The sequence below is a fragment of the Heliangelus exortis genome, chromosome 1, assembly GCF_036169615.1.
Source record: "Heliangelus exortis chromosome 1, bHelExo1.hap1, whole genome shotgun sequence".
NCBI classification, from domain to species: Eukaryota; Metazoa; Chordata; class Aves; order Apodiformes; family Trochilidae; genus Heliangelus; species Heliangelus exortis.
This window is the reverse complement of record NC_092422.1, coordinates 84,304,017-84,313,404: the sequence shown is the minus strand read 5'-3', so window position 1 is coordinate 84,313,404 and position 9,388 is coordinate 84,304,017. Positions and strand designations below refer to the sequence as shown.

The 9,388-nt window shown below is 43.7% G+C and overlaps 1 long non-coding RNA gene across 1 annotated transcript; it reads right to left on the bottom strand.

Annotated features, from left to right (window-relative positions):
- Positions 1-1,130: 1,130 nt before the first annotated feature.
- Positions 1,131-5,775, bottom strand: LOC139799337 (uncharacterized). Its single transcript, XR_011727355.1, has 3 exons — positions 5,322-5,775; positions 2,361-2,487; positions 1,131-1,417 (listed from the first exon to the last, which is right to left on the bottom strand). It is a non-coding gene; the product is annotated as an uncharacterized lncRNA (long non-coding RNA).
- Between the last annotated feature and the right edge of the window lie 3,613 nt (positions 5,776-9,388).

Here is a 9,388-nt window from a genome sequence, read left to right as displayed (position 1 = left end):
AAAATTCTAATTGCCAAGCTGTTTTTCCCCTCTACTTACCCTATTTTGGCAATAGGTGGCTTATTCAGCTGAAAAAAGCCTGAAGATACATTAGCATCTTACTTCTTTTCTGTCCAACCAACTGTGTTGGCAAGTCAATTTATGAAGGCTAACTTATAAGCAGTAGAAGAGATAGAAAAGTCTTTATTAGATAAAACAAGCAATGCAGAGAACAGCTCTCTGCCTGAGAACTTATCTGATGCCAGGCTGACAGTATTCTTGCCTGGCAGGAATTATTAGTTTATGAAAGGGGTATGTAGTGAGACACATTAAGAATGGCAGTGCAAGAGACATCTGTCTGCTCATCAGTTATCACAGGTACAGTTACCACTGCACTGCGTGACGACTCTGGAGGAAACCCACCCAGCACTGGAAATGTGCCAGCCTTTAGGACAGATCACAGAGCATATCAGATGACAGTACTGCTTTTCCTGTAAATGGATGTGACTAATCATAGAAATAGGTATGCAGGGTGACACCGGCATAATTAGTTTTCAAAACTCTCAGAGGTCACTGAGTGTACATATACAATTTTATCTAATTAGCTAAAATTAGATCGGTATGTTGCATGCCAGGGGTGATTTGTAAGGTTCTGGGGTTGAAGACTGGAATGATCACTTTGGTTCTGCAGGCTGTGAGGGTTTGAAACTCTGATTCAGTAAGGTACTTAAACACGTGCATATAGCCAAGTTTGAGGAGTCCTGTTGTTGGCAGTGGGACTACTTAGGGACTTCAAGCTGAACAACTGCTTGAATGTTTTACTGAATATGACGACAATGAATGAATAAATGTGGCACAGATCTAGAGCTTTTAAATGTCATGTCAGGCAGAGCAAACACCATTAACAAAGACCGAGTTGCTGTCAAAAGGTACCTTGCTTCTTTGGGGCAAGGGAAATTTTGAAGTGGTGCTGCTGTGTGGGAGCAAAGTCAGAACTGACGGTAATTCACTGCACATTTACCTTTCCTTGATGCCTAGGCTCCCTCTCATCTCTTCTTTGGTAGCAGTTTTGCATTACTGCTCCTTATTAGAATCTAACCCCAAGAAAGTGACTCACAATCTAAGCACAAATTCTCACAATACTTGTGCAGTTTCATTCAAATTAGGGGCTATCAACATCCAAGATGTATTGATCTACTGAGGAACATCAAAGGCTGCAAAATCCAGTGACAATTCATTTTTTGTTTCAACAGATTGAGTCAGAAGCTGGGGAGGGGCAGGGGTGGAACATTTCCATGGTTGATATTGCATTCATGAATCCAGTCCTTTGTTTGGGTGGGGGCTGCATGCTGACAAATGTGCTGTTTCCTGAAAGCTGTAACATCTTTGTCCAGTGTCCAGGTGCAGGAAGCAGGGTACACACTGGGGCAGCCTGTTTCTAAAAAGGATTAATTTTTTTTTAATAATTTTAAGATTAAGAAAGCAACCCAAAAAGTCTCAAGACATGCTTAAGATCAAAAGGACTCCAGTTCAAAAAAAATGTCAGAGCCTCTTTTCATCCCACAGCTAGCCATCTTTCTCCACTAATGAAGCCTGGTTGAATCAGCTATTATCTGTCCTTTTTCATAGACATTGCCTTGTTTTTTTTCCTTTGTGAAATCTTCTTTATGGTCATTAAATCTACTGCAAGCTACAGATTAGGTAGTTGCGTGCGTACTGAGACACCACGTCAGCCTTCTCCTTGGCTGTGATTGACAGAAGGCCAGGCTCATGGCATTGGCAATTAGTCAAGAATGGTAATACCCTGAATGCTGAGTTCTCACATACTGTCCTATTAGATCATTTTACCCTTGAATTACCTCAAGACCCAAGCTAAAACCTAGTCACCCTATCAGTTTCATACAGCAGTTCCAAGCTTCAAAATCAGTAGGAGGTAAGCAGAGTAGGGTCCCACAGAATTTGACAGCTTAGTGTTGAAGCACAGTGCACACCTCTTAGCAAGAAAACATGTGACTCAGCTTGCAACAAAAGTCACTTTTTCAATGCGCCATTAGAGATCAAATATTGAAGGAAAAATATTTGAGACTGGCCTAGTCACTTTTTCAGAGAAAAAAAAATTATTTTGGAGGGTTTAAAATAAGAACGGAGGAGATTAGAAACAAAAGACTAGATCACAGCCTTAGGCATTGCCCATAAAACCATAGAGGAAAAGCTGTCCTCTCTTCACCTTATCCTGACCATCCGCACTGCAGAAAGCCATTTGTCTGCCTGTCTCCTGATACAAACCCCATGAGCACTATCCACAGCAGCCTACAGAGTACTGAGATGATGTTTGAGCTCTCCAGCACTTGGTCCAAGAAGCGAGTGTCTTAATTACTGACCTGTAAAGTCATTTTCTTTCTCTAGTTAAATGAATGTTCAAGCATCCCTCTACTGAGTGCAATAGCTCTGCCAGGACATGAAGAGTACATCCCTCTGGACAGCTTGGGAGCCACCAAGGAGCTAGTCCTGTCAGAGAGAAGAGACTGGTTACAATTTATTTCCAAAATAATCAGAGAACTCCTATATACCTAAGCATCTCACACTCTAGTATTGTGCTTTATCCCTTGAGTTGTCACGGACCAAAGGCCACTCCTCAGAAAATAATAATAAGGTGGCTTGGATATACCAAAATTTCAAGATTGCCTTTTTTTTTTTTTTTTCTTTTAATTAGATCATAACTATTTTTCAAAGTCAACTTGAAATGGAAAATGGCTTCCTTTGATCTGAAACTCCATTCTTCTGCAAATACAGTTTTGGTTTGGTTTTTTTTACAGAAAAAAAACAGGCCTACAGCAAAGCAGCTAATATGTTTTTACAGCTGTACCCAGTAAAAGACCAATTCACAGCCCAGGTTGGATCCAACACTCAGTGAATTTGACACAAAGCCACTGAATTAAACAGGCCTTGGGCAAGCCATGAAACTCCCTGCAGATAGCACATAAGTGGGCATCAGAAATAAAATATAAACAAACATAAATTATTGCAAAATATAGCATCAAACCCTAGTATATTCTTCTGTTTCATCACACTACTCTTTTGCCTCTTGGTTTCTGATCAGCCCTAGAGGAACACAGCCTGCATCAGGTGCCAAGAAGAGCTGAGATGTAAGTACACTGTTAATGCAGATGTGCTGGGCACTACTTATTTACCTGTCAGGACTAGCTATGGCACTTGCAGCTCTCTGAAATATCTCCTCTGGATAGAGGAAACCATGCATTCAGCCCTTGTCTTCTCAGCAGCCAAGGACACTGCCTCTAGACATAGGGAGGGAGAGGATGGTGCCTCACAGCAGTCAGAGGAGCTCAGCTGTTGAGGAACGGCTGAGGGCAACCTTAAGCCAAGCAGGGAGGAATCCCTTCTGCTCTGCTCCCTGGGATCCCCCTTGGCCACTCTGAGCAAGGTGGAAGGCATGGCTGCATATTTCTGCCAGACTGGAATTATGCTGACCTTAGTCATAGTTTAGAAACTTCAGGGTTTGGGGTGGTTTGTTGGTTGTTTTGGGTTGAGGCCACACCTCGAATACTGCGTTCAGCTTTGTGCCCCCCTCTACAAGAAGGACATCCAGGTGCTGAAGTGTGTCCAAAGAAGGGCAGTGACGCTGTTGAAGGGTCTGGAGCAGAAGCCTTATTGAGGAGCAGCTGAAGGAATGGGGGCTGGTAGCCTGGAGAAAAGGAGGCTGAGGGGAGACTTTCTCAGTCTCTACCTGAAAGGAGGTTGTAGAGAAGTGGGGGTCCGTCTCCTGCCTAGTAAAAAGTGATAGGACAAGAGCAAATATTCTCAAGTTGCACCAGGGGAGCTTTAGATTAGATATTAGAAGAAACTTCCTCATTGAAAGGGTTATTAAACATTGGAATAGACTGCCCAGGCAGGTGGTTGAATCACCATCCCTGGAGGTGTCTAAAAGATGTGTAGATGTATACTTAGGGAAATTGTTTAGAACTGGACTCAGTAGAGTTAAGTTAATGGTTGGACTGGGTGATCTTAATGGTCTATTCCAACACAAACAGTTCTGTTTGGGTTTTTTTTTTCCAGTTGTAGTGTACTCTGCAGCTGTGCCTGGTCTTCACTTCTCCACCTTTCCACTGTGTATCACCAATTACTTGGGAGGCTGACAGGCAATCCTGGGTGACTCCTCCTGTAGTGGTTTACAAAGTAACCACCCACAGCTTTCCACTGGAGCAATCAATTTAAATCTTTGGCTCTTCATGGAAGGAGATGTGTTGTGTCTCCTCACTCCGAAGTCTCAGAGATTAATGCAGCCCTGGGAGGGGAAAGGATGAACAGGAGTTGTTTCCAGTGCTAAGCAATATTTTCCACTGCTTACCTGTACATGGTGTACCTGTAGACCCCTGGGGACTACATGGGGTATGGCTGTTCTGGTTTTATGCCACGGAAAGGGACGGTGTCACCAGGAGGCACGGGCTCTGCAGTGCCCTGTTCCAGCTGCTGTCCCACCTCTGCTAGGAAGAGGCCATCTCCAAGGAAGAGCTGAGCACTTCCAGCATGCCTGGAAATCCCCAAGCATTTCACACACTCACTGCAAGTCAGACTGGTCTGTACAAACAAGGGGATTCTTTGGTAAAAATGTAGGGGCTTTCAGTACTTCAGAATCATGTCCCTGTTAGACCTCTACTTATTTATCAAGCCTGGCTTTGAAGTTGTTTGAAGTTGGGGTTTTTTGTACAAGAGTGAAGCTTCTGGACACGTACATTGTGCCACTATATAAATCACTGGCTTTGATAAGTGAAGGCTCTCCTCTAAATCCCATGCTGAATCCCTCGTTGCTCCCTGAGTCACCAACTCTCTCATTCCTGAGGGATCCTTCCAGGCCAGGCAGTAAACCACCCAACTGCTGAGCACTTCCTTCAAGGTATACTTGTTATTTTGTTATTGTGCATTTTACCTGAATTGCTCAACAACACCTCTTCTCTCAGTTTAGCAAAGACAGTCAGAAAATACTGTGTCTTCTGAGTGTATGCTCAGGAATTTACAGCTTTCAGGCCATGGCCCTGTTTCATTTGGGGCACAGGGAAGAATAAAGAGCATTTGTCCGTTCAACTTAGTCTATTTTCTCTTCCTTAATCTCCAGGGATTTGTTCTTTTATTTGTCTTCTCCTCTATGGAAGACCACATGTTTTTGTTCACTGTGATGCTTTTCCAGTGTAAGGATGCCATCAAGACTACTCTAGTAACTCCTTCATACACCTTTCCTGTCTTAAATCCTCATTCACCTTTCAAGAAGGAGAACAGAGACAAGCAACATGCAGACACATGAATAAATTTTGAATATGTTCACTGACCACTGTCCTTTTTCTTCCCCAGAGTCATCTGCATCACGTATTTTTTCCTTCTGGTAAGATGCCATGATGTCATACACCCCCTCAGCCATTGCCGTGTCACTGGTCTTAGGAATACACACTTCTTGTGGTAGCGTAAGAGTTAAATATTGGAACCCGTCTGGTGCAGGACAGCCTGCGAGAGTGGGAGAAGATGTTCTGCTATGCATGCAGCTGCCATTAGATGTCTCCAGCCCCTTGTTCTTGCAAAGAGAGGCAGTCACGCATGACAGTCTGAGGTTGGTGGCAGGCGATGGCATTGGAAAGTGATCATTAATCCTCCTAGTTAGTAAGCAAGGCTAATATGAAGTGTCCAACTGCTTGCGAAAGAGTTTTGGACTGCAAGTTAGCTTCTTATAATTCAAGATTCTTTCTGACCTCTGGTGGACCTGAACTTTCTGAAGAAAGCTGTCTAGTGATGCTGTGGAAACAGAATCATGGAATCATAGAATTGGCTGGGTTGGAAGGGACCTCAGAGCTCATCAAGTCCAACCCTTGATCCACTCCCACTGCAGTTACCAGACCATGGCACTGAGTGCCACATCCAGTCTCTTTTTAAATATCTCCAGGGAAGGAGAATCCACCACTTCCCTGGGCAGCCCATTCCAATGCCTGATCAAGCAGTGGTGGAAAGCATGCTCAGATCAGGATGCTCTGCATGCTGTAAACATGGGCCTACAGAATTTACTTCTTAATTGTTGAGGGGGCTGCAGTTATTTTCCTCAGTTTAGTTTGCTTGTTTAAACAACACAATAGATTTTCCCTGTGTGATTAGCAGGGATTTTTCAAAACAATAAGACTTGCATTTCCAAAAGGATTTACCAAGCCAAGCAAAGCGAAGCAGAGCCAAGCTTCTATTAGCTTAGTTGGGGCTAGAGTAGACCATTAATATGGATCAATGTGCTATTTCCATTTTCTATATGAATAAAACAGCCTAGAGTAAAGTTAAATGGCTTGCTGTGGCCACCATGCAAGTTAATAGCAAAGCTGAAATTTGACTAAATGCTCAGTCTGGTCAGTTTGTCTCTTTCTACTATTTTCAGGCAGCTTATCACAGAAGATAATGACATATCTGCTCTTTGCTGTGGGCTCACTGGAAGTAATTAAAAATTACAATAGGTATTAAGATTAATGAAGGTCTTAAAGGTAAAGGGGCGTGGATAGGAAAAACTGCCATGTACTAATTGCATTAACTATGATCAGTTAAAGAAAACTTGCTCCTCCTCCTCCTCAGAGCAAAAAAGTTTTGGAGAACTTGACTCCTGAACCAAGTTTGGTGCTCAGCAAAACCTCATGGGCCCAAAGTTAAGTGGAAGTCAAAGCAGCCAAACCAGATCAGCAGCAGATGTAAGAATGGCTCCCCAAAGAATGGACCTCAAAGCAGAATTCCTCTTACAAAAGTGGAGGCCTGGGGGTGGGTGTAAGTCCATGGCATAGGCCTCCTCCCTCCCAGAAGGCTTTCCTCCCTCTCTGCCAGCCACTGGCACCTGCCCAGGCCAGGCAAAGGGAACATTCACACCAGTGCTTCCCCTGGGCATTCATCTTGCATGTGCCTGTATCATTCTCCTGGGCACCCCAGCCCTTACTCACAGGACTGCTGCAGGCACTGGCAGCCCTGCCAAGGAGAGGTCCGGGCATGATGCGTTTGGCTGCATCAGACTTTAAATCACTAGCCATGAATGGTTGCAGGGCCACATAAATAAGTAATAGTTTCAATTTTTTCTGATAGTTGCTGAACTTCTTGGGAAAAAAAGAGTTAACAAAGATGAATGAAGCAAATTCTAAGTGTTTGAGATTTATGGTCTATGCGATGACCTTCCTTTGAAACAGTGTCAGTGTCATTCCTCTTGCTGGCTGAGAGCACACATGTGCACACACTGTCTCTGCAGCTCTCCCAGCCCATTTCTTTCTGCTTTTTTTTTTTTTTTTCCTCCACCCTGATTTATAAGGATGTGCCCTATCTTCATGTCTCTAGAATCACATCAGGCTTTCAGTAAACATACACAATGCAGTTCCTTTTTTCCCAAGAATCAAAAGGAAAAGGCTCCTCCCCACAAGATAAACAACTCACCCACCTCTTCCCCCAAGCAAATACAAAGAGGAAGAGGTGACTGGCCTTGTGTTGTGCTCAGTAAGTCTTCAGGATTACACATTCTGCAGTGGAGAGCTCCACTGGTGAGGGCAGTCTCTTGAGAGTTCCCTGCTATGGGTCGACAGACCCAGCTGTACCTCATGCCTGGCTTCTCCCTTACCCCCCTTGGCAGACAGACAGGCACTTTCCACCAAGAAGTTAGGCTGCACCTCAGGGCCTGTGGGAGCTGATCCAGTTCCTGGTGAACTGGTAGCAAGTGATTTCTATGGATGAATTTTCTTTTAAGCTAATAGTGAGGTGTGGTTTTGATTTTTAAAAAATCCATTGACCTAAGGACCTTGAAACTTGCCCAATTTGCCTTACAACCTGACCCTGAGACCGTTAAAGTCAGTTTGAATTCTCCCTTTGATTTCATCAAACTTTACGTTGGCCCTTGGTAAAATGTTTCAATTAATCTTTGCCAGGTTCCATGTTTGTAATGAAATCTAAATTCAGGTTAGTTTTGTGCAGTTCCCATTTTTTGTAAAAAAAGGAGATATTCTCAGGCTCTACTGACCAAGTAGAACCTTAGATAGAAGGTAAATCAGTGGCCACATGGGATCTGCATTTTACAAGGATGCCACAGTCATGTCAAAACCATGGTGGTTATTTATCAGAAAGTTCCAATAACATTTTTTACAACGGGATGGTCTACTTATTCTTTTACCCTCTGTTCAGGAACAGCCCCATTATTGGAGAGCAGCACTGGGCTCCCTGACCTGGTTGTCTAAGGAGGGAAGGAAGAATTGCATTGCAGTAAGAAAATCCAAAATACAGGCAATGAAACCCTCATCTAGGCTCAGCCGCCAAAGCAAGAAACCACAGGACAACCAGTTGCCAGCATTTAACTGGCAGAAGACAACTGTCTACATGACCAGTCTCAGGCTGCAGTAAAGGTAATTTGTTTTAGCATAGATGTCTCTCATTTTCCATGGAGGATGCAGAAATCTCAAATCATCCCACATATGCCACCATGAAAATCAGCAGGGACAGTTGCCATGGATCAGCAGACACCTGATAATTTGTTACCTAGCAGTAAGATCTTCTTGAGTCCAAAGCTGCAATCTCCTTTGGGACTGAAAGGTGCTCTTGAAATGTTTTGGAGTGTGCCAGGCTTTCTACCTAGCACTCTGTTTACCTCTTTTTAGTGCCCTTTATTTTTAAGAATATGGTCAGAATTGAACTTCCTGATTTGTTTTGGGGTTTTTTTGGTATTTATTGTTATTCACCTGATAACTGGAGTGTCATCAGAGTGTTCAGAGTGTCCTTAGCACTCGCCTCTCTATTCACTCCAGTTTGAGGACTATCAGACTGGGGGCCGCGCCCGTTTCTGGAGTGTGTCTGCGTTAGGTGGTATGTCCAAGTGCAGACAAATCACTTCCAGATGGGCTGTGAAAACTCTTCCTTCCAAACACCAATATTAATTAGGCTCCAGCCCTTATCTTTTGCATTGCAGCTGCTTGCATCCCTCATCCCACCAGAAATGTTTAAAACAACCAGGACCAAGAGAGCTTAAATTAGCATTCAAGGACACAAGCTCTACATCACATTCACATCGACTTTATGTTCTCAACAGCGTTGGCTCAACAATACCCCTTATATTCCCCTCCAGTGCTTACTCAAGGTCAGTCTGCAAAACACATCTGCTGATGACAACTTGGGTTTCCCATTTGTAGTCCACAAAAGGTCATGATGTGAAGGTGATAAACAGCCTTGGTCCCTTCTAGAATGAAACCTTGCAGAGGCAGAAGCCATGGGACGTAGCAGCCTCTGAGTGTATCTGAGCAGAAAAGCAGGCTGGATAACACATAGCATATGGGAAACCTGGAAAAGTTGATTTAATGCAAATCTAGCTTCCACGGCAACCAGCAGCAGTGTCACATCCCTAGGGTACGTTCTG